Source organism: Anser cygnoides, chromosome 19, assembly GCF_040182565.1.
Source record: "Anser cygnoides isolate HZ-2024a breed goose chromosome 19, Taihu_goose_T2T_genome, whole genome shotgun sequence".
Taxonomy (NCBI): Eukaryota; Metazoa; Chordata; class Aves; order Anseriformes; family Anatidae; genus Anser; species Anser cygnoides.
In genome coordinates, this window is record NC_089891.1 from 8,476,522 (window position 1) to 8,502,158 (window position 25,637).

Consider the following 25,637-nt stretch of genomic DNA (forward strand, 5'->3'; position numbering starts at 1 on the left):
CCTGAAGGCAAACCTCAGTCCTGAAACCTCAGTCCTGCCATCGTTTCTGTGATCTCTTCTGAGCAGCTAAAAGCGGGAGAGGGTGAGGCAGAAAATAATTTTGTTTCAAAATAAGTCTAAAGTAAATAGCTAGTTCCAATTCCAGATAGAAATTGCTTTGTTAAATTAGCAATATTTCGGACTGGTGGAAGCACTGCATGGAAGTTCAGCATTACCTGGATCGAAGGCAGCGATGCTGCTCCCGGCTGTGTGCTGCCCGCAGCTGCGCTGGATGCTCCTGCTGAGAGGAGGATTTGATTAGGAATGCCTTAGCCAGGGCAGATCTGGAGGCTTTGGAATCTGCCCCAGGTTTCTTGGCAACGACACACAGTTGAGAGCCCTCACCAGCACAGACACAGAGCGTGTCCCAGGTCTGCCTTCACATCCCACTTGGGAGAAACTTAGCTGCTACGGGGCAGACTCAGACCCTGGAGTTTCCTGTAGTGACTTCCACAGCCGTTCTCAGTAAGTAGAACTTTTAATTAAGAAACGATGAATGTTTTTCCCCCAGAAGTTGTCTTTTGTTAAGTGTGTTGTAGATAAGGGAGGTAAATCAAGCTAAAAGACAGAGTTAAAATATACACAAGTCTGCTTTCAGTTAGTATGAACCTGCCCCAATGAGCCATTAACTGAGTGGTGTGAGACTGCAGGAGACGAGTCTTAGAAAACCAGGCAGAGTGGGAAAGCAGAGCCTGACCCTTCTCCCTTTGTCAGCTTTTTCTTTTCAGGAGGGAGCTAGTTGTATTGTGTGCGCCGGCTACCTACAGCAAAGCTGTCTGCACGAGAGGGAAGCTGGGACAGGCTCCCTGGCGTCTTGCATGCCTTTTGGGGACTCTGCGCATCCCTTCTTGCGCTGCTGATGCAACAGGGGAGCCTGGCACTGCAGCGGGCAGCGAGCTGTTTCTGTTCCTTTTGCACTGAAATCGTAGTAAAGCGGTGTCGTTTTGAAGATGAGAGTTTTTAGCTGGGCCAGGCTTTATTTCCTGACATTTCTTATTGATGTCTGATTTCTGATGCAGAACTAGAACGTGCAGTGGCTCTTGTTCCTTCTGAACTTCTCCGCTTTCTGAAGTATTTGTGCTTGCTTTTAATGGAGCAAAAAGTGAGTGCAGAAATACCGGCCCTGCAGAGGTTACCGTAACCCAGTGGAAAGGTCGCTATTGTGACTGTACTTGTGATTTAGTCACCTAACTTGTTCTGACCTCAGGGAAAAAGCTGATCTTCCTGCGCACCACAGCTGCCGCTGTTGAAGAGGGCTCACAGCCTTCTCTTGCGGCATGCGTCGTGCCTGCGTGGGTGGGCGCGTGGGCAGGCACGGCTGCTCCGAGCACCCTCTTCCAGTGCCTCTGAGTCACACAGCACTCGCTGCAGGTATGCCTGCGCTCCTGCTTTGAACAGCCGAGACGTGCACAGCCTGTGGCTCATGCCGTGAAGAAGCATGCTCGTAGGAAGTGAGCTAGCCGAGGCACTCGCAAGCACAGCGGAGGGCTGGGCTGGCTGCGCTCCCTGCAGGAGCTGATGGCGGTCCTCTAAAGAAGGGCCGGGGCAGTGCCGTGGCTTCCTCATCTGCAGTTCTTTCACAGCTCGGTTGCCTAAAACTACCCACTCGGAAGGCAGCTTGCAGCACTGCAGAGAGCCTGTGCGGCTTCCGTGCGGGGAATGAGTCATGAGCTGCCTGAATGAAGCTGAGCGTACCCGCGAGGGCAGGGCCGCACCGTGCCACCCATCCTGAGACAGCAGCGCTCCTCGGCAGCCCCTTTTGTGGGAGATTAGTCACAGAATACAGGGAATGAAGTATTCAGCCCGGCTCCTCTGGGAATATTGAGCGCTGTAGTGGGAGGAAGAGAAGTCGGGACTCGATTTATTGGTGCCGTTTGATTGAGCAATCATACCCGTGCTTTTAGCGGAGAGGAATGTGAGATTAAAGAAACTTGGTTCAAAGGCTCCGCACATCTGTGGTAACAGCTGACGGCTGGGCCAGATCCTTGCAGTTTTGGTTCCTTGTTTGAATGACCGTGTTTTTCGGGGGCTGCCGTACTTGAGTGACAGCCCCTGAGGCTGCTGCACCTCAGCTCTCCTGCTGTCCCCAAAGGCGAACAGCAGGAAGCCGGCTGCGGCTCAGCCTGTAACCCTGCTGGCTGAAAAGCGATGAGGATATGGCCAGCCCAGCTCTTCTCCACTCCCAGTATCCGCTGGGAGATACCAGACCCAAATCTCACCATTTAAATTGCTGAAGTCAGTGGTGCTGGGCCAGGATATCCTAGCTAAGAGCCTGGCCTGTCATTTTTACAGAACATGTAAAAATGGGCAAGTGAGAGGTGTTTTTTAATCCTTTGTGTAGAGGGTGCTTCATGTGGAGCATGGGGAGCTCCCTTTGCATGGCGTGGTATTGATTCGGTGCTTTGGGTTTCCAGGGCCTCCTGCCTCAGGCAGACAGGGTGCCCGAGCACCCCATGGCGATGTCCATGCGGCTGTTCCCGATGACTCTCTCTGCCTCCCGTGTTGAGCTTGAGAATATCACGCTGCTGGTTCGGTGTGGCTGGGCCTGCTGGCACAGGGACCGCAGGGACCCGTCCCCCACATAGCCCAGGCACAGGAGCCACACTCCACCAGCTGTCTCCAAACTGCTTCGGCGTGAGCGATGGTGAATCCTTCTGGGGAAGGTGCAGATTAAGTCGCATCCTTATCCTGTCTTGCCACAAGTCGCTGCAATACTTGTTTCCTCCAAGGCTGCTTAGGGATTCCTAATCCATTTTTCCCCCTTAAAGTTTTATATTATTGTGTATATTATTTATATTATTGTGTATAAATATTAGTGACAGAAACCCGTGCGGCTATGCCTCATTCACTGCAGATCTCCACAAGCTGATGGTGCCTGCCCATTTACCTCGTTCATCTCTGCGTAACGCACTCCGTGAGGAAACTGTCCGCATGCACAGAGCAAAACCCCTCTCATCTGCGCCTCCCCTGTGCCTCACCGAGTGCTCGTGCTGGTTAAATAAATGTCAGCCTTGGTCAGCTCTCGCTTGGGCTGGTCGGCCAAGTATTTCGGCCTGGCTCTTTCTCCTCCCCTTGGTGTCCCCCTCCTGTCGTTCTGTTCCTCGTTCTGTTCTCCAGTAACAGTACCACCTAATTAGGTCATGGGTTGTTTCAGACTCAAAACCTTTCAGAAGGTTTTCCAGTGGCTGTGGGTTTTGTTACTCAGAGCCACTTGTTCTGCTTGCCTAGCTTTCCTGCTTTGTGCCTCTCTTAACTGCTCCTAATGCTGAAATATTTCTTATTCATGTGGCTGCGGCAGTAAAAGACATGTTAGCTCCGTAACAAGCTGCTGCTGACTCCTCAGGGAGCTCCCAGAGAAACATTTTACTCTGAGATAAATCTTCTTTTCTGCATTTCCTACTGTTTTATTAATAGAGGCATTTTTACAAGAAGAAGTTTCTCACGTGAAGCCTTCTGCAGCTTCAGCTGCGGTTCCTCCCTGGAGCCCCGGTCGCTCCGAGCCCTGTGCCTTGCTCGCACAAGGCGCCGGGAGCCATGTCGGGGTGGCGGCAGACACAACGCTGCTCTCAGAGCGAGGGCAGCCAGGCAAGGGTCAGCAGCGTGCACCGAGGCCTTGGAACGGGGCTGGGAGATCGTAGGCAACAGACCTAATCCGAGGTCTGGTTGCCCCCAGGTTTCGCTGTATCTGGGCTGAAGGGATTCACTTAGCTACCGTGAGGTGTTACTTTTCCCTACAAACAAGTTCAGTTAGATCATAAGTAGTAGTTCTACAGGAGGTGCTGGTTAGTGTAAGAAATGATGGCAGAACTGTGTTTTTTTTTTCTCATATCTGTAACCAAAATCTAGGAGATGCCAGATGGACCCAATTCAGTCTGCAGCCAGAAGGCAGGGCGGGCTGCCTGACCAGCTGGGCTGCGACTAGATAGGGGCTTGGCAGTGGGTATTTGTAGGAGATTCCTGCCTGCTTCCCTCCAAATGAAATATGAATTACGTCCTGATCTCTAATTAGCTTTTAAACATTCAGTTTAATAGCGGTGAAATGACATCTGTGAATTATGGTACCTCTGAATATTCTGAACAGCTGTATAAATATCCAGACCTTTTTAAAAATCAGATGAAAGAAGAGCTGATAAATCAGAATGATTTAAAAAAATTCAACTTTTCTTCAGAGTTAATTGAGAGCAAAGATTGTTGCCCCCACTCATTGCACAAATTTCAATTAGGCTGATGGCAGAGCTGGTCGCAGTGGCTGAATCTGGCCTGTAACAAATTGTTAAAGGAAATCCTTCCTGTTTCAATCACTGAACCTTATTAAATCAATTTCATACAATGTTTTAGTCATTGGCTTTCGTTCATGCCAAACTAAAGCTGCTTTTCCAGGCAACGGAGCCTGCCTGCTGGAAATAACAAGACTGGCTTTGCCTAGCTGCATGCTGCATAAGAGACTGTCCAGAAATTCTTATTTTGGGATCTGCTGTATACAAGAGGGGCAGGAGATGCTTCCAGCTTCTTCCCAAGTAAGGTGCCAGCACCTTCAGGTGAGAAGGTGGCAGCTGGGTTCTTAGCCTTGTGAAGTATTTCACCTGGGAAGTTTTGTAACGCTTATCAAAGCAAAAATCACATGTGGCTCTGGCTGGCTTTTTTCTTGTGCCATTTTTCCACAGTACTTGCTAAATGCAGCTTAGCAAAAAAAAAATGGAAAGAATCTGGAAGATAAGAAATTAGTAAGGGAGACAAGAAAGCTACATGTAAAGGAGATAAGAATCGGGCCGGGGGGACTCAGTCCGTGCAGTTAGGATGTCCCAGATCTGAGCACCACTCCTGTCCCATGAAGTCTTGCATGGCAGGTAATTCAGTGTGCTTCCTGGAATAGTATGTAATGTCTCTCTTTTGGTGCATTTTTGCTTAACTCTGTCTGAGGCATGTTGCGCCACCTCTTCTAAGAATCACTTGTCACTCCTCAATCACCTCAAGCAATTAAACCTAGTGCGAATTCGGAGGGAGCCAAGGTTTGGGGCTCAGCCTCCTGCGGTCAGGGATTGAAGCGGGCCAGCCTGCAGGAGCTCCTCAAAACCTCCTTTTCAGGCAGGATGTCCTGTCAAGTTTAGATGGAAATAACAACTGTCCTGATGTTTTGTTTTGTTTTTATTTATTTATTTATTTATTTATTTTCTATTGCTTCATCTTCCCACTGCCAACAGCACTTCAGAAGTCAGGGATCCAGCCTGACCTCCCAGGGGAAAGGCGTACTGCCAGGGAAGTACCTCTCAGGTCTTTACAGGAGGAAGTGTCACCTCACCAGCTGATTAAGCAGGCTCATTCGGATCTCACACAGCATAAAAGCCCGAAGTTGTAATCCAATAACTGGCTGAAGAGTAGCCTGTGTAGCTGTGGGGGTGTTCCCGGGTGACAGCAGTGCTTGCAGCCTGAACGGAGTGTCCCCTGGGTCTCGTTCTTGTGTGTTCCTCCGAGTTTCAGGTGGAGAAACTCAGCTGTTGCTACTCCACTTCAGTTGCACCTTCCAGAAGTGACTGAGAGGAGAATGGGTGAAACAGCTCAGAGTATGTGCAGGATATTAAAAAGGGTGATGGCTCTGACTGGGGTGTGTAGCTTCAGCTACACAGCCACCCTAATAAGCCCAGCTAACTGCAAAGACAAATTGATGTTCACATCTTGATACGGTGCTGTCTCTTCTCACCTGTAGCCTCTGTCCTCTGCATGCCTGTACCAGCAGCCGCACGGCGCTGCTGCGTGGCCTCGCTCTCCTGGAGGGGCTGTGCCCCATCTGCGTGAATGCTTTGGTTATCTTCAGGCTTCAAAGTGACATTAAATGTCTGCGCTCAGTCAGCTGAAGCCAATCTTGAGCAATGCCAGACATCAGATAGACTGATCATGCTGATCCATCCCTGGGCTGTCAGCACGGCCTCTGCCTGCCCTGGGCTGAGCCACCAGGGTGGGAGCAGAGGGTGGGTTCCCCTCAGCAGGGATAATTAACAGCAGTGGTCCTGTATGGACACTGTGATTACTTCCTTCATTTTCCTTTTGTCTAGCTGTAAGATGTGTGATTGCCATGGGGGAACTGCCTAGTGTTACACCGTGATTTGACAAAGCCTTTGAACTCTCTTCTTTTTTTTTTTCCTTTTGAGCTTTGGTCATCCAAATGTAAAGTAGAAGCAGTTAAAGCGTGGGAGAACTGAAAAGGTGTGGAAAAGAGACGGTAGGGCTGTGCTGAGCATCCCCCGAGCCAGCTCTGCAAAGGATGGAGGGGGGGTGTTGTCTCTGAACTGACTGAAGGGGGACTGAAGGGCACTTTCCCACTGTGACTTTACAGGCGGGGTTTATACCACAGAGACTTTACGTACAAGTCAAAGGAAGGTTTGCTACTGCTGTCGGTAGATTTTAGAGCAGGCTTTGGCAGAAGTGCTGGTGCTCGCTGCTGTATCGCAGGGTGCCTGGACCTGGTGGGCAGCTTGCTTTAGCAAATGTGCATGTCAAAGAGCCATTGCTTTTCCCAGAAGCAGCGGATAAAAAATTGGTTTCAGCTGAGGAGCTCTGCGATGTACTTTATTGTGATGTTAGCTATGATTTAATGATAAAATGCTAATGGCGCTTAGGAAGGAAAGACAATCGGTCCAGTCAGCCGCCCTCGCAAGTAACGGCTGTGCTGTGCTCGGGAGCCAGAGCGCCGCTGTCGCTCCGCTCACTGCCCACGGCTTAGTCATTTGTCTGAGCACCAGTGAACAAAAACACAGATGTAGAAGGAAACGCATCCTCTCTGCCATAGCAGAAAATTAATCACATGAAATGCTCTCTCCCAGTAGCTGCCCATTGCCCAGGGAGGAGGAAGGAGCGAAGCCAGGCGCATGACAAAAATATTTCCTGAGTAATTTTAGTCTCACGCAGCATCCATCCCAGCTAGGTACTTCATCGCAGCCCCAGGGGTGACTGACTGGGTAAATCACCATGCCCTGTCTAAAGGCAAAGAAAACCCAACTAAACCCCCCAGAAAAACCTTGTCAAGCAAAAGGTGCCATCCAGCCTGTAACAGAATTAGCACGTTTCTGTGGCTGATAACCTGCTGCTTGCAGAAAATCCCAGGTCGGTATGTTAGCAAAGTAACGAATCCTGGCTTCAAAGGCACGGTCCTGTTTCTTCTGAGCTGCAAGTGCAATAACCCGAGGTCTCCCCACATTCTTTCTGGTGCTCTCAGTCTAAAAATGATCTCTTCTTGGAATGAACTTGTGATATACAGAAAGTAAAGCAAAGATCCCAGAAGAAACCACAAAGTACAGACATGAAATCCTGACTGCTTCTAATTAAACACAAACAATAGGTCCATTTTACGTCAGCTGACATTTGTCAAACTGTTATCGCAGTTTATATTTACCACAGTGTTCTTCTGGGAACTGTTAAGACTGCGCGTGTAACTTAGTGAAATGGCCACAAGAATCAGATTCAAAATATTTGCATTTCTTGCTGCCAAGGTTCACAGCAAGGTCGTTCCTCGTGGGCTTTCGGAGGTGTTGGTGTTGGGATGGAGCTGGGAGGGAAAGGCACGGCGGAGGGAGATGACGGCCTCTGCATGGTGCTGCCGATGGGTCGTACATGGCCACAGGTTCCCAGTTTTTTCCCTGAAAAGTAACTGCTGAAGAATTGACTTTCATAAAGCCATTTGGTTTCATGGTGTTTTTATATCTACAGAGCCAGGCTTTCCTACCTCACGGAATCATGAGTTAACGCAGTCGTTTCAGTAGCGAGGCCTAATGCTGAGGTAACTTACGCTACAAGTAATTCTGAGTTAACTAAGCTGCAGTCATTAAACAATCCTAAGTTATAAGAATATGGTTGTATGCTGGGGGAGGAATAAAGCAAGGGGGTCGGGCAGCCACACGTTAGCTGGTCGGACCCTGCAGGGCTGCTGGGCAGAGCTCGGGGCTGGCTGGCTGCGTAGCTGGAGGAGCTCTCGCCTCAGTGCTTTCGTCTCAAAGCAGGGAGTTTGACAAAAAGCGTTGAGGAAGAGCAGGCTAATATCCCGGTAGAGACTAAAAATAAATTGCATTTGTCATTGTGAACATGTGCACTTATTAATAGCCAATATTAAAGAAGCCCTCTGAGTCCATCTGTTACAGTTTCTGATTCAGGCACTGAATGTTCAGGGCATTCGGTAGGTTTCTGAACATCACTGCCTTGGGAAAGATGTTTCAGCTGATTTTAAAATTATAAAAAAAAGTTCTGAAACTTTTAAAAATCACTTCATGGTTCAGGTCAGTAAATTGGGGCCAAATTCTCCTTGTCTTGAACAGAGGCTGAGGAGTACTGAGGTGGAACTGAATATGAGTGATGAATGCAGCTTTACATCAGCGTGATTAGGGATATAACCACCCTTCATCGGGAAGTCAAAGGCTTGCATAAAACACAGAGAGGCCGCATAGCAAGTGAGTGATTAATAATACTCGGGTTTTGGACAGCCACTTGTAACGGGGGACTGCGAGTGGATGCAAGATCTCTGCACTGGGAGATCTGTAAGGAAAACAGCCCTTAGATTTTGCGGTCTGATCACAAGACATCACTGTTGTGGGACGTAAATCTGAATGACAGGGTGTGGATCTGGCTATTAAACAATTACGTCCGTACGAGTGACAGTTTGGTGCAGAACCAAAGGGGCTACACACTGCAGCCAAGCTAGCATGGCGCAGGGCTGAAGGAAACCTCGTCCTCTGCCCCGTCCCGGCTGCGGCAGTGAGGAGACAGGACCCAGACTCGCGCTCCAGCTGCGAGCAGCCTGTTGCTGCCTTAAAGCTGCCGTCCCTTGTGTTGTTGCGGGCAGCGAACGCGTTTGAGGGTGAGCATCTCTTATCAGTAGTTCCCATGCTAGTGGCTGGCTTGTCCTGTTGACTGACAGCAGTGATAATGAGGTTATTGTGAGGAGGCAATCCGTGCACAGAAATGTTTTTATGTCTTGTGGGCTGGGATCTTTGTGTCCCGAGAGAGGCTGTGCCTCTCGGCTGAGCCAGAGCAAAGGGCAGAACATGAAAGGACTGTACAAGAAAAACCTCTGTTGCTTTCTCATCTCCGTATTAGGTAGCCAGTTCGGCATGGTGCTTGTAGAGCAGTTTGCTGCAGTATCAAGGCAGAGTTTTCTAACCAGAGTTTTCTAACGTTTGGTGTGAAATGCCAGGACAGCAAGGCAAGTCCTGTTAGTTCCATTCACCTGGGCAACACCTTAAGAAGGCTTTAGCTTCCAAATCTTGGTGCAACAGTTAGCAAAATACTGGAGTTTGTCGAGGGCAAGGCAAAGCAGCTAGGAGAGCGAGGAAAAACAATTTTGTCTGTAGATGCTGCATTTCTAACTGAATCCCTTTTGCTGCTCTCTCTCCCCCTGTTCACTGAACTGTATTGACTTAACTCCTGGTTTTCGTGCTGCTGGCTCATCACGGTACAGCACTGTGCCCTCAAGGAGCCTCGCATTTGGGCCAGGCCTTGGCTCATCTTAGAATATAAAAATAAATAATAAAATACTGAGAAAAGGATCTGACAATTGAGCAAGTGTGGCTTGGAGGAAGAGGGCATGACTCTGGTTGCAAGGTTTGATAAGAAAAGATTTCTGTCTGTATTTTCTTTATTCTCTGTTGTTTTCTCCCTGGAGGTTGTGGAAGGCCATTTTTGTTTTCAAAAGCACAGTCTTCACCATGGCAAAAATCTTGTTTTCTTTGTCTCTTGCTACTGTTACTCTCCTTGCTATACATATGTGAATTGAGAAGAAAAAAACAAAACAGCAGTGGCTAGCAGCTCTGGTCTCTTAGGGAAACAAAAATTCTTACTATGAGATTAAAATTCACCAGAATGAAATGTCATGGGGAGTATTGAGTTGTCATTCTCTGGTGCTGCAGAAAATTGACTTCCTGTATGTTCCTGCAACGATGCAGAGCTGATGAAGTAACTGGCTTGCTGGATTTCAGTAAGAATGCAAATGGGTGGTGAGTAGGAACCGCAAACCACAGAGGTAGAGCAATGTGCTCGGGATGGCCCAGGCTGGAAATTGGATGGTTTTGATGTCTGTAGTGGGTCATCCAGGTTAGAATACAATTAAGCTGATAAGACTATCCATGTGGGCGTTTTAAATTAAAATCTGTATGTTGCTTACTGAGATTGGACCCAACCAAGCCCCTGAAATGCTTTGTAGGCATTACTGACAAAAAGCAATGTTTTTTTCCATTCATATGTTAATATTTTGGTGGTCGTTATTTTTTTTGCCATATCCAAGAATGAAAATTCTGTTTCTGAATAGAATTAAGTGTGGTTGAGCCCATTCCTGAGTTCCTCTATGACCCAAGATCCTAAAACCACAAGTGATCCTGAACCAGGATATAAATACAAGTTTGCAGCAGCCGTAACTTTGAGCCGATTTTATTAACATGAATTACTGAAGCATGCTTAACATGACAGGCCCGCTCCTCTGCTCACAAATGTTGCAGCATCTCCCAGACAGAAGGAACTGAAAACATCTGGTTCCTTATTTTGTGAAGCAAAGCGCTGGGAATCTGCCGAGAAGTGGAAGATGAGGCATGCAGCCGAGTGCCACAGCGTCGCGGCAGGGCAGAGTAGTGGGAAATGGACTGGTTCCTGTCCCTCATCTGCGGTGACCTCGAGATGGCAGGGGGCCGGGACGTCAGGGCTGTCGCACTGTGCTGTCACCACGCACTGTGCTGTCACCACACAGCCACGGGTGACAGTGGAAGGTGGGAGCTCAGCTGGCACGTTGCTGCCGCGCTCAGCGCCGGGCTGCAGGTTACAGATCTCTGCAGGCAGCAGAGTCCCTGAGCTCCTGGTGCCAGCAGGTCCGTGTCAGCTTAATCTCGTGAAAACGGCCCAACACAGCAAACTGTTCAGCTCCTGCATTTCTATAACATTCTCGTCCCCCTGTCAAGTAACTTCCTGCTCAGTGTTGACGGAGAGCGCTGGGTGCTGAGCCAGGGCCGCCTTGCTCCCGGTGGGTGTGCTTCCCCTGCTGGAAGGCAGCTCGCAGCCCTCTTTGTGCATGGAGCCCCGGTTCCTACGTGCTGCTGCACGGAGATGGCACCTGAGAGATAAGACGGAGAAGGTTAATGGCCTCAGCTACAACGTTCCACATAAAATTTAACTGATCTAAGTTGTATGCAGCCTGGGGGCCTGAGATGTATCAGAAGTCTCAACTAAAAGGCATTTGCTGTGGCACAGTTCGGTGTGTTTTAAGGATAGCATTAAAAAGGCTTCTTCTTGTTTCCCTGTCGCTTCCCTCCCTATGTGTCATTGTTCCCTAGCTGTTCACTTTCCCCATCCATCTGCTAATAACCAGGGCCAGAGAGAGGAGCTTGTATTAGACAGACCAAGGTGCTGACCCAGGTGGGTGTTTGGTGGCCTTTGAGAAAAACCAGGAAGTACACCAGAAAATAATGTCTGTTGCATTAAAAAAAAAATCATCGTTTTTGTCATAGAAATTTTAAGTCAGCAAAGTGCCCAGCTGGGGATAAAAGAGGGAGGGTCAAGCATGCCACGAGTTCCAATCCATCATCATCATATGTTGCACGGTTGTGTTATCAGTCTAAACACTGTCCTGGATTTGAAAATCTCCATAAGCGCAGATGTGCATTGGGCACAGTGGGCTCATTGTCCCAAGAAAAATTGAAGGGAGGTCTTGAGTGATGTCTTGTTTTATAGATGTTGTTGCTAATAGCAAATTCTCCCAGCAAGGAAGTGCAGATTGTTTCTGTTATTGATTGCCATGGTCTCCGCTTCATTGAGACCACATGGTCCACTTTGTTTTTGTAGCTGCCTTCTATTAAAAGTGACAAAGGTATCAGCGTTTGAAAAGATGAGTCTCGAGAGTCCCCTGGGCAGCATTTTCGTGGTGTAAAGTGATACTGGCACATTTGATCCACAGATGCTTTTAACACACTAATAAAACAAAAGCCGTGCTTCCCAGGGTGGTCTTCTGCACTACAAAGCGCTCGGCATTTGTCCTGGCTTGGCCAGGCCCCAAGAAACGCAGAGAAACTGCAGTTCCTCTTACCTTAAGCTATCTGTGCTCTCAGGATTTGGTCCTGCGTTATAAACTGCAGTGAAAAATTCCTCTGTGTATGGTTTTTCAAGGTATATTCTGCTGCTTCACCGAAGACCCATAAAGTCTTTTATATTCACTTGGGTTATTTGTATTGTTCTTCAGTATTCCCGAGACCAGTGTTCAGAAAGCTTTCATCCTTATTTCTGGTGACCAGCATTTACAGTTCCTAAGCCTCTCCCATTCTTGTACTACCAGGCTTCCTAAGAAGCCAGTCAGAGCTCTGTTTCAACATACAATCAGAAGCTTTTTGTTTTGGCATTATATTTGAAGACATCTAAAGAAGATTAGATCTGAGACATTTCATATTAGGACCTATCATGAGTAGATATGCGTGACCTCAATCTGTCTGCGCAACAGCTCCTGATCTACAAAATGGGAATACCATCTTCTCTCGTTTTGAAGAGGCTTTATGAAGATGAATTAATCTTTGCAAAGCACTCAGATGTCAAAGTGATGAACACCACAGGAAAGCTTGGGGGGAAATAAATAGTTGTGTGTGCAGAGCAAGCTGTTAGTAGTAGCCGTAAATAAGACATGAAGCTGCACTTTGATCAGAGAGACTAAGGCAGATATTGAATACTTGCTGATAAATTGAGCACCATCCAGCCTGTGTCCTGAACAAATGCAGAGCAATGGGAAATAGCACGTGGTCGTGTGATTAAAGAGATGCAGCAACACACACAAGCAGTGGGACTGAAGTGGCACCCATGAGCTCAGTATGGGTTTTTCATTGCTTTAGGATGCTCTGTTCTGCAACCTTGCTGTTAGCCATGTGCCACGTGAGAAATAGTAGCTGCTGGCAAGCATGAATTATTCCTGTCCTGGCCAGCTGATTCTTTTTATTTTCTTTTCTTCTTCTAAGTGGTTATATTATACAGAGTAGGGACTAAAAGCCAAAAAACATGTCACTAAAACATGCTCAGAGCTGAAATTATCAAAAGGTGTGTTTTCCAGCCAGCAGCCTGCCTTTTTACAGAGCAGCGCAATCCAGCAGAGCATCACATCCATCAAGGGGGCTGTCAGATCCTGCTGTCCCGGCCATTTCTCCAGGCTCGCCTCACTCCTGGCCACTTGCTTGCGCGGGTAAAAGAGCCAATGAAGTCTGCGGTCACTCTGGCCTCAGAGGAACAGAGTTAATTTGCCACAGCACAGACAGCTGAGTAAATGTGTTTACGTCTTTTTGGTGCAGCATGGAGCTGCTTGGCTCCACCTTGGTTTAAGCCCTGCAGTAGTTAAGGGGACACTCAGACTTTGCTTGCTGCCTGCTGTGCTGTCATCTGCGAGGTGCCCGTGTCCATGCCTTCATTCTGCACAGTTCTCCTCGCCCATTTCTAAAGTATAGGGTACATATTTTTCCGTTGAATTTGCTCTCATAACTTGTTGTTTTATTTTATTATTATTGGGCATTTCAACAAAGGCTGAATAGAACAGATTGCGTGCCTGGCATATTTTTTGTAATGCTTTTGACAAAGGTGCTCTAATGTGGATTAACAGCTGCTGTTATGAGATGCCTTCAGAGCTCAATATGAAAAACCTAATGGTACAGCTGCAGTGATGAGCAAAAATTGAGCCCCCTTTTTGGAGGGGGCTGTATGTGCTGTTCTGTTATCTGGCCTCTGGATTTGCACTTCTTGACTTAAGTCCCTCAGGCTTTTGGAGAAATGCAGAGAATCTGCCCCAGTACAGCCTCATTAAGCAAAGAAAATGTTACCTACCAGTGTCAAAAAGGTTGCAAGCAGCTCATCTCTAGAGAGAGCGATGGATAAGTCCCCTGAAATGTCTTTATACTATAATTGCGTGCAGTAGTTAGGTCCAACTTTGTTGTAGGCCCAAGGAATTGATGCTAATGGGCCCTCAGCCGGCCCCATCCTGCCTTCAGCGCTCTCCTCTGCGCAGAGACCTTCTGTTGTGAGCCCTTTGCTTGACCCGTGCTGTTTGATCTGCCCAGCTGCCTGCCATATTGGTGAGCATAGCACACAAGCAAGCACTCTGCTCCGATTAATGTTAACGGGGATCACAGGGAGAGCAGCCCCCCGTGGTCTAACCTACGGTGTAGTCTAAAGAGCTGCTTCCTTACTAAAGTAAGCCTCTCTGCAGACGCTTGGGGGGTTGATTTTTGGGAGTGGGGGTGAGATGAGCCTGCTCCACCCAGAGCAATGTTCCCATGCTGCTGGAGTGTGGAACTGGCCTCCTCGCCTTGGCCAGGGATGCAGGGGTGGGGAGGGCAGGGAAGGAACGGCAGAGAGCTCTGAAAAGACTCTGTGCTGTCTGTGCAACCTCCTGCTTCCCCTTCCTACAGTCTTCACTCAGCAGCTCCACACTTTTACTCCACATCTTATCTTAACCTCCGGACTTCCCCTCTAAAAAAGTCACGGGAACAAACTGCAGTGAGGAGAAGGTTCCTTCTGCACTCACTCCATCCTCTCTTCTCTGTCTTGAAGTCTGCCTTTGCGTGTTCTGACTGTAAGGTCTTTGGGGCAGGGACTGTGTGCTCCCTGTGTTTCTGCAGAGATTGGCTTAATTAGGGAGTGTTCCTGGTTTGCTCTGCCATAATAAATGGGATTCATTATAATACTGCAGTAATTCACACCAGTCTCATTGCATTTGCTTCAAAGGAGGCACTCCAAAATCAGATTAGTAGATGAGATGAAGATCAGACCAACTGTAATTACTAGCCTGCAATATCTCATTTTCAAGCAGAGCACTTATCTGCAGTAGTAACTTGGCTGGATGTTATTGCAGGGGAAAAGCACACACAAAAGGTATTTTTACAGAAGTGTCTGTGCAAAATATCCAGCAATATTCATCACAGGGAGCATGATGAAAGGCCCTTGAAGTGTGATTGGAGTTGCCAGTTTTCATGAGATAATTAAGATGCGGGTTTGGTCTATACGTTCTGGTGATCTCATTATCTTCATTATTAATTAGTCTCTGTTCTTCACATTTCAGCTCCAGTTTCTTGTCATTAGGGCGACTAGCTTATGAGCGATGCGTTACTGAGATTCAGAGGAAGGATTCTGCCTCTGGAACAGCAGAGGAGGTGCCAGCCTTTGTTCCAAACAGCTCCAAAAGAAAGTGCAATGCTTTGTACAAGATCAGCAGGTTGCCTTGCTGTAAACCCTTTCAGCAGCGTGCCCTTCTCTGCATTTCCTGGCCAGAAGACACACATTTCAGCAGGCACCCTGGCGTTCAGTGCTATTGGGATCAGCACTGCGTGTGATTTAGGCACTTAGTTATTTAGCAATCTTCCTCTAATCCCCGGAAGATTAATATTTTGCCCAAATTTCCTCTGCATGCTTCCGCAAGCACCTACTTAATAAAGTTTTTATACAGTCATTTCTTAATAAGAAGTGATTATCTAAAAACTGCACATTTCCTAGGACCTTTACCGAGGAACACTTAATCAATGAGACATTTATGCCTTCTCAATTATTACAGTGTGATAAATGCCAAAGCCCTGCCCAACATGCACAGTAATGTTTTTGGTTGGTGTATGTACCAAACATTTGTACTCATATTCTTAACATCTCTATTATAATAGTAGTTTCCACTGTTGCTTCTTTACCTGTTAAATATTTATTTCACATTTTGCTCATCACAAGTTATTGAAAATATAGCTGTGTTCACTAAATATTTTGTAAGTATCCGGAACCATTTCCCCGTGGGCTGTGATGCTGCCTGATCAGTGCAACAGTTCAAACACTTCTTACATCTGTTGGGAAACCATTAAAAATGTACTGTGCATGTGGTTGTTTTATTTATGTTTGTTATTTATTCAGCAGTGAATCCTTGCCATACAACCACCTCTTTCAGATTGAATGCTGAGAGGAGACAGATTTTAGAAGTGTCCTATTTAATAAGCAGTGATAGGGTCCCCAGCTCTGTCTTATAATAACGGCTTTCCCATTAAGTTAAATCAGCAAGTAGAAAGAGGGCTGGGAAGACTTTTTGATCCCTGTTACATCATTCCTCACCAGGACTAACTCAGTTAAACCAGGTAAGCTGCACAAATGGCTGTGAAATCAGAATACAATTGCTGTTTCTTTTAAATGTCACTCAGAAAAAAGCCATTGTGAAGAACAACGCGCCCTTCAAGTTCTCCAGAGTTATTTTGTAATACTGTGTGCTTAAAGACAGGGCTTTGTAATCCAGGCGTTGGGCTTTGCAGACAATCAGGAGACAGGCATTTAACAGCTGTACTGACCGATTCCCAGCAAAATGCGCAGCACTTGGTGCAGTTCCTCAATAAGGGTCTTGCTCTTCTGTGCACACTTGGATCATGGCAAGTGCTGTGGAGTTGTATTGAGCCGTTTGCACAGACCTGATTCTTTGCCCTCCTGGTGAGCAGGCTCGCTGGGAACATGAGCTCGAAGGGCTTGATTCTGCTCCACTGCAAGCCTCTCGTTTCGTGGGCAGTGGCACGGAACGTGCTGCCTGGAGCCGTGGTGCTGTTGGTAATGTAATTCAGGCTTCAGAGCCACACTGCAGCTGCTGGGAGTCCTGCTGGGTCCCACACGCTTTCTTTTCCCTTCCTTTTTTTCTTATTTTTTATTTTTAAACAATATTTTACATTTAGAAATCACTGGGTGTGATGAAAATGAGGACAGGCTCCGGCAGTGCCTGGGACAAGAGATGCGAAGCTGGAGATAGCTGTGTGGGGCAGGCAGGTACCCGCTACCCACTGCTTCTTGTTTCCTCATTCTCTGCTGCCGGCAACCTCTCCTCTCTGGCAAGCCTCCTGTCTTGCAGATGCTGCACAGTAAAACCCAAAAGATTTGAGGATTCAAGTGTCCCTGTTTAAGCACTGTTGACAAAGTGCACCCCCAGCAACTCCGTGTGACTGTCTTGAAACACCCAAAATTAACCTTAAAAACAGGTTTTGGAAAGTGGCAGCAGGATAGGGGCAGGAGACGCTGTCTTGTCCCAGTGCTGCTCCTGGTCGGGAGAGGTGTTTGTCTGTCTGCTGGCTCAGCAGGATGGGCTTCTGTTGCGCATCGTGCTCTGGTGGCAGCTGTGACACTCAGTGTGGCTGGAGCCTGGCTCCTTGACCGAGGTTTTGCAGAAAATGTTTATTTGCATCCCCCCCCCTTCTGGCTGTGAGGCCTCTGCTGCAAACCCCCAGAAACAGGTCCGTGTTGACAGGCAGCGCAGGGCACACGATTCTTGTGAGGTGTGGTGAAAAAGGAAGTTACACAACTTGTCAGAAGTGAAGCAAATTTCAAAGAACGAAGTCTGTGTGAGCGTTCTCAGCCTTTTTGGTTTGCTTCTTTGTCTCATAACTGAAGGGATAAAGTCAGGGACAAACAAATGGCACCTCCTCACAGGACCTGGTTTGCTTTGCAGTTCTGAGGATGCTTCTGAGTAGCACCAACATCACGGGGGAAGCTGCCTGTGTTTTATCATCCCAGGGTTGTCTGAAGCGAGGGAACCAGGCAGCTTATGCTGGAAGCACACCCTGAGTCCATGCCACTGCCCGGGACACTGTCCTGGGCCTGGAGAAGCAAGCCCTGTGGGGACATGGCACCCTGGGACGAACTGAGTCAGACAACGGGACGCGTTCCTGTGACCGCTTCATGGGCACAAGGGCCAGAGAGCATGGCGTGAGCGGGAGAACGGAGCCCTACAACGGGCCGGTAGGGGCTGTGCTGAAGGCAGCGGGAGCTGGGGCGCTGCAGTATGGGGCACGCCTTTGGCCAAGGCCGCCGGGTCACCCAGCGCCGGGGCAGCCGCCCCACCAGGCCCGCAGCGTGAGGGGACCAGGCCCGGGGCCTGCGGGGCCCCGGTACCGAGCGGCGCCGCCGGACCCCCCGGGTCGCCCAGCAACGGCGGGGCGGGGCCGCCCGCGGGGCCGCCCCTCGGCGGGGCGGGGCCGGGCTGGAGCTGCCGGGCCAGGTGCGGGCGGCGGCGGCGCGGAGCGGGGCGGAACGGAGCCGAGCGGAGCCGGTAAGGCGGCGGCGGGGGGCTCGGTGCCGCCGGGCACACCGGGAGCCCCCACCGGGGCTGCGGCGGCCGGCTCCGTGCCCGGGGGCTTTGCACCGTGCCCGGGGCTGGCAGCATCCGTGCCCTCTGCCCGGCCCTGGGGCCGGTACCGCCGCCCCGGCCTTTTTTTTATCGGTTGCACGGGGACGGGGCTCGCTGCCGAGCCGTGGGGAATGGTGGTGAGCCCGTGGGTGGCCGTGCTGGAGGGGCCCTGCGCCGTCCCGGGCGGCTCCCGGTGCCCGGCCGGTTCCTGCCGGCGGTGTGCTTGGGTCTCGTTACCGCTGCTGAATGCTCTCCGCGCCGAGCCGTGGTTGTGAGCGCCTTGTGCTGGCTCCAGGGTGCCGCCGGCACAGCCAGCGCCAGCGGCGAGCGGCTGCCCGGCACGGGGGCCTGCCCTCACTGCCCGCACCGCCTGCAGCCCCCGTGCAGCGCCCGGGCTGCTCCTGCCTCCCACCCACGGTGGTTCGGGGCCTGCGCTGCACGCACTTGGCAGGGTAAGAGAGCATTTCACGGCAGAGACCTTCCTCTGGAGCTCTGGGTGGCGGGAGCGTAGGAGGTGCCAGCAGGTCTTCGTCCTTGGGTGCATCCTCAAGAGAGAGACAGTGATGGGATGTCGCGACGTTCTGTCCTGTGAGGAAGCCACCTGTGGCGTCCGTCCTGGGGCAGGAGGTGCTGTGTGACAGTCCTGGGGTGGCAGCTCTGTGTTGCTGCTCTGATAACAGCAGTGATCTTCGTCTGTTCCGGCAGGTTTACACGGTTAGGGGCCTTTGGGGGCCAAAACAACAGTCTCTCTGGAAAAAAACTCCTGTTATTTGGCTGATGTTAAGGAGGCAGGACGGATGAGGGAATGCTCTGAAATAAGTTGAGATTGGTGCCCCGAATGTGGGCTTTGTGGTACCTGGGTTCAAGCCCTTATACCAGCAGAATCTGTGGTGCTTTCAATCCCTTTTGATATATTATCGTAGCTGCTCCTGTTAAAAACGGGCTTTCTTCTGTCAGATGGTGACAGTGTGGGGTTGCTCGCTGCTGCTGGTGGTGGATCACCCTCCCCTGATTGTTCCTTGGTCCTCAGCACGGCTCCAGGATGAAGTGGGATCTTGTTGGCAATGCGAGGGGCTTTCTGCCCGTGGCCCTGCGGTTTTCAGGTGTGGGTGGAAGAGCACAGTGTCACCCCCAGAGACGTCCAGTAGTGTGGAATATTGCTCACGATGGGTGAAGGGGGCTGTGGCTGTTCAAACTGAGGAGCTTGAGCTGTTCCCATGCTAGACATGGCAGCCTTTAAGCAGTTTAAAACCCTCTTTGAACAGGCTTCTTTCAACTTTGTCGCTAGCAGAACTGCTGCAAATGGCAGCAAGTCTCCAAGAAGGCACCTGACGTGCAGATGCTTCTCAGCAGCAGTTGCCGTGCCGGGGCTCTCGGCCATGTGCAGAGGCTGCAAAGCAAAGCGCTCCCCGTGCCAAAACAGCAAGGGGAATGGGATAGCTTTGCTTCAGTTACTGATTAACCAGTCTGGTTGCGTGTGTGGGAGCACACCTTGAGCTAACTTTTTGGGTCCTGTGAATACAGTGTCTAGTGAAATATTTGAAGTGGTTCTAAAGCGTAATCACGGGTTGCTGCTGAGTTATCTGCTATCCCGGCTCTAATGTTCTCAAGGGCTTGCTGTGTTTCGGCAGCTGACCCCTTAAATTCTGAAGTGTAGCATAATAATAATCTAATTCCTGTTGTTGTTCCCATAGTCATTTAGGTTGGTGGCTGCTCTGAACGTGAGACAGGCTCTTTAAGTGCTTCCTGACAGCCTAACACGGTGTTTGGGGCACAATGTTGCAGCTCCTAGCGCTGGTTAGTAGCAGGGAGTCTTTCACCACGGCTCTGCTTTGGATCTTGTTTTCAGTGTGCAAACTAATGTTGTTAGCGATTATTTCTTCTTGGTTCCTGTCTGCTTGGTCTGTGCAGCTCAAGAGTAGAAACATCTCCTGCCTATGCATAGCTGCAAACTCTACAATAAGCCGTGCTTTTCTGTATTTTACCATATAAGTGAAAAAACACAGCCTGCTGGACGTGCCAGAGTTTATGATCGCTGGGATATTAACTTGTGTTTGTCATGTTTCAAGCACTGTGATGTGCTTGGCAGACTTCAAAAAACAATAAAGTGAAGCCCATCTACAAATAAAGATAACTCACTTCATTATAAGAAAACAAAAGAGCAGGTGAGTCTGTCTTTTATTTAAAAAAAAAAAACCTTTTATATACAGAGGGGGGACTGAACATTTTTCAAGTTCAGTACTTGCAAGCTTTGCTGCATAAAGGCTGCACTTCCAGTTCTTCCTGCAACAAAGACTCCCTAACCCATGGTTTGCTCAGCCACCAGCTGAAGAGCAGCCAAGGTCCTGGAGCTCTTCCTCCTCAGAAAGGAGAGCTCTTCAGAGCTTCTCTGGTATTTCTTAAACACGGAGTAAGCAAGTTTCTGGGCTTGTCTGTATTCAGACTGACCAATGGGCTCTGGGAAGTGTTTCCATATAAGCTAGAGCAAAGCCACATCCTTAATGCTTTCCCTCTGTTTGCCAACATAAACTACTCATTAGCAAGCATGGCTGGATTTCTTACTGTGCTGCGGGAGCTTGGGATGTTTCTCCACCCCTTGGGACCTGAAATCGCTCCCATTCCTCCTCACTATAGACTGCAGTGTAACCTAACCCAGCTGGGTGGGAAGGCGAAAATATGATTTGTGAGGCAAAAATCCTGATTTCGTTGTTTATCTTCCAATGGCTTTATTTCCCTGGGTTTCCTGGAGGCCAGACTTGCAGCAGTATAGCAAAGAAATGCAAACAGTGTAGTTTCCAAATTCTTTGGGGAAAGGGATTTTGACCGGGGCTCCTGTATAAGCTTAAAGATAGGTGGAGTTGTCAGTGCCTGGGACAGCGTGCTTCCTCCCGTCCTTCGTGCTGTGCCTAATGTGGCTCCTGGAGGGCTTTTTCCCTCCTCCTCACCCAGCAGTGGTGTGCAGCAGCACCAGGTCTGCTCCCGGAGTGCCTTACCCGTGTGCCTGCAGCACCTGCAGGCAAGTATGATGCAAGTTTTTTGCTATTTACCATCTACCCAACTGGGTGACCTTGAGGCTTGTCAAGGAAAACAAGTACTGTGTGAGCTCGGCTGCCTCCTGAGCAGAAAACAACTACTTGCAAGGAGCATCCTGTAACTCACAGACTCGGTTATTAAGGAGCTGAACTGCAAAGCAAATACTTAGGCTAAAGACACTTCTTTGCAAGCAGCTTCCAGCTCTGTGATGCAGAGATGTGTTCACTTCTAGAATTGCTTCAGAATGGCCCAATCTGAGCTCGCCTCTGACCCCGACTGCCTACTAGCTGTGAGCTGCAGCTCTGTGGTGCCTGCGCACGCATTGTGACACTGCCCTGCGGTTTGCCACGTGGTGCCCAGGGCTTGGTGGCCTCTAATTTTGTCACCAACTGTCCATGCCAACGTTGATGGTAAATGGCACTGCTGGCAGTGTCCTGGTGCTGGCTTCACTGGCACCATGGCTGCAGGGCAGGCCTGAGCATCAGTCCCAGAAATGGTCCCTCAGAAGAGCGTTGTGTGCTCCTTCCCGGTTACTGCTGTGCTGCCTTCACAAACTGAGCTGTCTCATCTCAAGGTGGAGGTTTCTCAAGAGGGCTAATTATGTCACGCGTATTACCTGCTATGCAGAGCTTTTTAGGCAAATGCCATGAGCCGTTTCTGGAGGTGTAGAGCAGCGTTTCTCAAACCAGGGGCTGCAGCACCCCAGCTCCTGTCGGCACGGAGCTGCCCTTGTCCCTGGGCACCCTGCCCCCAGGCTGGGGATTTAAGGGGGGCTTCTGCTGTGGGCTGTCCCAGCAGGTAGCTCTGTTGGAGGGGCCGTGGCACCAGGCAGAAGGGGTTAGCAGCTTGCACAGACAGCGTTTCATACTAGAGATGTTACCAGGGACTTCTTCGGGTGATTAGGTCTCATCCCTGCTCTTACTGGAGTGGTTACCGTAGGAGTTTTCTAGTGACATTTGTGACAGCGACCAGCATATCAGCATGGTGCCACTTCACACTTCTGCATTTTTAGGTATGTGAAAGAGAATGAAAGCTGCCTTGCAGCCCGGAGCTAAAAGAACCCTGATGAGTATTGGAGCAAGGTGCCAAATGGTTTGGTGGTTTTTTTTCTCTGAACTCTGCAGCTGATGTGCTGGCCCCATCCATGCTGAAGGTGGAGGGATTGTACTTGTGCTCCTAACGCTGCAGGCTGGGATGTTTTCTTCTGCAAAGGGATGCTCCCTGCTTTGAGCCTGCAGAGAGTACTGATGAGCCTCTGATAGCCCAGCAGGGAGAAGCAGCCCAGGGAACGATGGGATGAAGCTTCAAAGTACTGGGAAAGAGCCTTTCTTTTTATTGGTTTCTTTAGAGGATCAAATTATCTGTCTGCTGAAGTTTGAGCATTTAATGTTAAGACTTCCAGAGCATTAGCGATGACCTGTGAAAAGGAGCGCTTGGATCTAGACCCTGTGCATGGTGATGAGGGCTGGCACGTCCATTACGGCCAATTAATGTGACAGGTAGCGGAGTGTAAACAGCCCTGCCTCCTCCCAGCCTGGCTCCAGCCGCACGCTGCCCCTCTCCTCTCCTCAGCATGGGCTTCCTACCCAGCGCACAAAGCAGACCTTCCCAGCCTCTGCCCCCTGCCCGTGTGGTTCAGTGTCAACAGCCCAGAGCTCGGGCGTGCAGTCCAACCCTGCTGTCCTTGAGTTGCACAGCTGTACGAGATCCAAACGTTACCTTACACACAGAGCAGAGGCTGGCAGCACACTGCAGCACAGTCACAGCTTGCCCCAGTCTGGGCACAGCTTTCCAGGATGCTGTCCTGAAATCCTCCTAGATTTAGATCTCGAGAACAAATTTGCCCCTAGAAATTCCTTCCAGTGCCCACAGCAGGAGCGTGTGAAGTTTTGCCTTAAATGGGGCTTCAAATATCAGACTGGAGTAACTAAACAGCTGGATGGAGCTATTGCAACGAACAAACTGATGGGTGGCCCTGGTGTAGCTTCTTACTTGAACAGCGTAGTAAAACAGTCATCCTCTGCACGCTGATGCTGAACCCTCTGAGAGGTGTTAAACCCCCAGCTATTTGCGGAAACGTGCAGCTCTTTCCATGCTGCAGCAGGAGGTGTGGGGCAGCCCCGAGCCTTGTGCTTAGCCACAGCCACGTGGGCGAGAGCCGGCAGCTTCCTCGGGGACACCGACGCAGCAGCATGGTCTCGCGTAGCGCTTCTGCATTTTCCTCTTACGTAGTTTGTCCTCTTCCCAGTCAGATCGAGGGATGTGTCGGCACCTCCCAGCCTCTGCCCGAGCGCTGAAAAGGAAATACGCTGGGGGAGGAACCTGTGCTTCAGTTATAGCCAACGTAGTGTAAATACGCAACCATTTGTATGGGAGTGGTGTTTTTCTAGATTGTTGGTGAGAAACGCCTCACAGCCTTCTTCATTACCCGGTAATTAGACGAACGCTCCCAACGCAGTGGCTGCTTACATAAAGGTGAGTGCCTGGGATTTTCTCCGTGGTGGATGTGTGACAGTAAGTAGTGTTTTCTCTGAGCCCACCAAGCCTGGCACACTTCCACGTGGTGCCTCTTCCCTTCCAGCTGTGGTGGGGGACTTTTCCTGCACTTGTGCTGGGAAGAAGCTGGAAGAGGAGGGTGCGGGGACTCCAGGCTTGCATCTGTCCCATGGCTAATCAATTCAGATTGTCCAAAGGGTGCAGGGGAAGGGCATGGTCCTGGCAAGGGAAGCGTACAAGGCACTTCTTGTTTCTGGTGGTGTTTGTGGTGGTTCTGGCTCCTGCCAATTGAATCGTCTTGGGGGGGGGGGGACTTGGATCATCTCATCTTCCCTGCTGGCTCTGGAATGGCCTAAGGGATAGTCTGTCAAAGTGTCAGAGGTGCTGGTGATTTGGCTGTGGTGGGAGTGAATTTTAACTAGGATCGCTCTTCAGCATGCATGTACTGACGTAGGCATGCCGTGTAGCCTGTCTGCCAGCCCAGTTACTTTCAGCTGCTTTGTGTGCGTATTCCAGGGATTGTTTCCAACCTGGGAAAGCCCGGCCAGGCCACTGCAGGGCAAGGCAGAGATGCGTTCCCCTACCCACCTGGTGCTGGCGCTGCTTTCCTGCCCCATGAGGACCAGAGCAGCCCACGGGAATCGCCAGCTTCTGGCTCCTGCTTCTGGTCGGGGTGGCTGCGCGAAGGCAGGCTGTGCTTACTCATCTGGCTTCAATGCGGCCACACAATTGCCTCTCTCGAGGATGGGAATTCATTAGTTGCTGTGAAGTGGCCTCAGATCTTTGGGCAGCAGGTGCTTCTATAGAGCAAACTGTTGCTGAATATTCAGCAGTTGCTGTACGAGTGCCTGGCGTGCTGCCTGTGGAGCACTTGGAGACATCTTGAGCATCCAGTTCAAGTGCAAAGGACTTGCTGCTTTAGTGCTACCCACAGCGTTGTTGTGTTGGTGCTGTTTTAATATATTTTTTTAATGTGAATATTTCAAGATAATAAGCGCAACAATTTCATCTCTTTTGACTCAGCCAAGGAAGAAGGGAGCTGCCCAGTAGAACGAGAAGCACAGTGATTCATATTCAGGGCGTCAGATCTGCTTTCTCCCATTGGTTTCAGTTTATGCATGTGCACTGAGAACAAGTGACTCAGGACAGAAGTGTCTCCTAATCTTTAACATACTGCTTAGGTTCACGCCAGCTCTTTTAAGGCTACCTGAATAATGTTGGGTCTTGCCAAGCTCTAATTTGGGACATGAAGTCCTGGAGGTACCTACCCATGAAGGAGTAAATTGAGACCGTAAGTGGTGCATTCGGCGCCTCTTTTTTTTTTTTTTTTTAAAGGAGGAGTTTCGTTCCCTTAGGTGTGGTCTGTAAACAGCTTGTGCTAGATGGCAGCATTGAAACTAGGTGCTGTGAGAACCTGTGATCGCTGAACAATTGCCCCTTTAAATAAATGTCTTGCAGCCTTAGTCAGCAAAGTGTGATGCCGGTGTATTGTTGGTAGTGACATGCCCCGGTTCTGACTTCTCGTACTAGAGGCTTTCTCAACCTGTTGTACTTGCTTCAAAGGTTATTCTTCTGCTGGTTCTATTCTTCTGGTTATTTAGGCCACCTAAGGAAAACTTCGTGTGGCTGGGTACCTGTGTAACGGGGACAGCTGTGCTTAAAGCTGGTTTCACCGAGCGAGCCTTGGTGGTGCTGCCCACGTCCCCTGCTCTACAGGATTTCTGTGCACATCGGAGAGATCCTCGTGCCTGGAAACACCGCGTTATTACTGGTGGTAATAACGCCTTGATCTCCTACTGCTTAACAGCTGAGCACACAGATCGTACCCACAGAAAATGATCACGCAGGCTTCAGCCCCGCAGTGGCTGTATCTGGTCTGCATTGTGCACGGCTTGCTGAAGCAAGGACCTCGAGCACCTAGATTTGAATCACCAGGAGCTGAGCCTCC

The 25,637-nt window shown here is 49.7% G+C and overlaps 1 protein-coding gene across 8 annotated transcripts in view; it reads left to right on the forward strand.

The window, feature by feature from the left end:
• The window catches only part of RAB11FIP4 (RAB11 family interacting protein 4), a 179,822-nt gene that overhangs the window by 74,834 nt on the left and 79,351 nt on the right, over positions 1–25,637 (forward strand). Inside the window, exon 1 of one of the 8 annotated variants that reach the window (XM_013178985.3) lies at positions 376–504. The exons of 4 other annotated variants lie outside the window; for them this stretch is intronic. The gene's annotated coding sequence lies outside the window, so the exon portion shown is untranslated. Of the gene's footprint in view, positions 1–375; positions 505–17,974; positions 18,083–18,275; positions 18,613–23,520; positions 23,669–25,637 lie in introns of those variants that run through there. 3 more of the 8 variants (XM_048064249.2, XM_013178984.3, XM_013178983.3) reach the window with 3 other exon arrangements.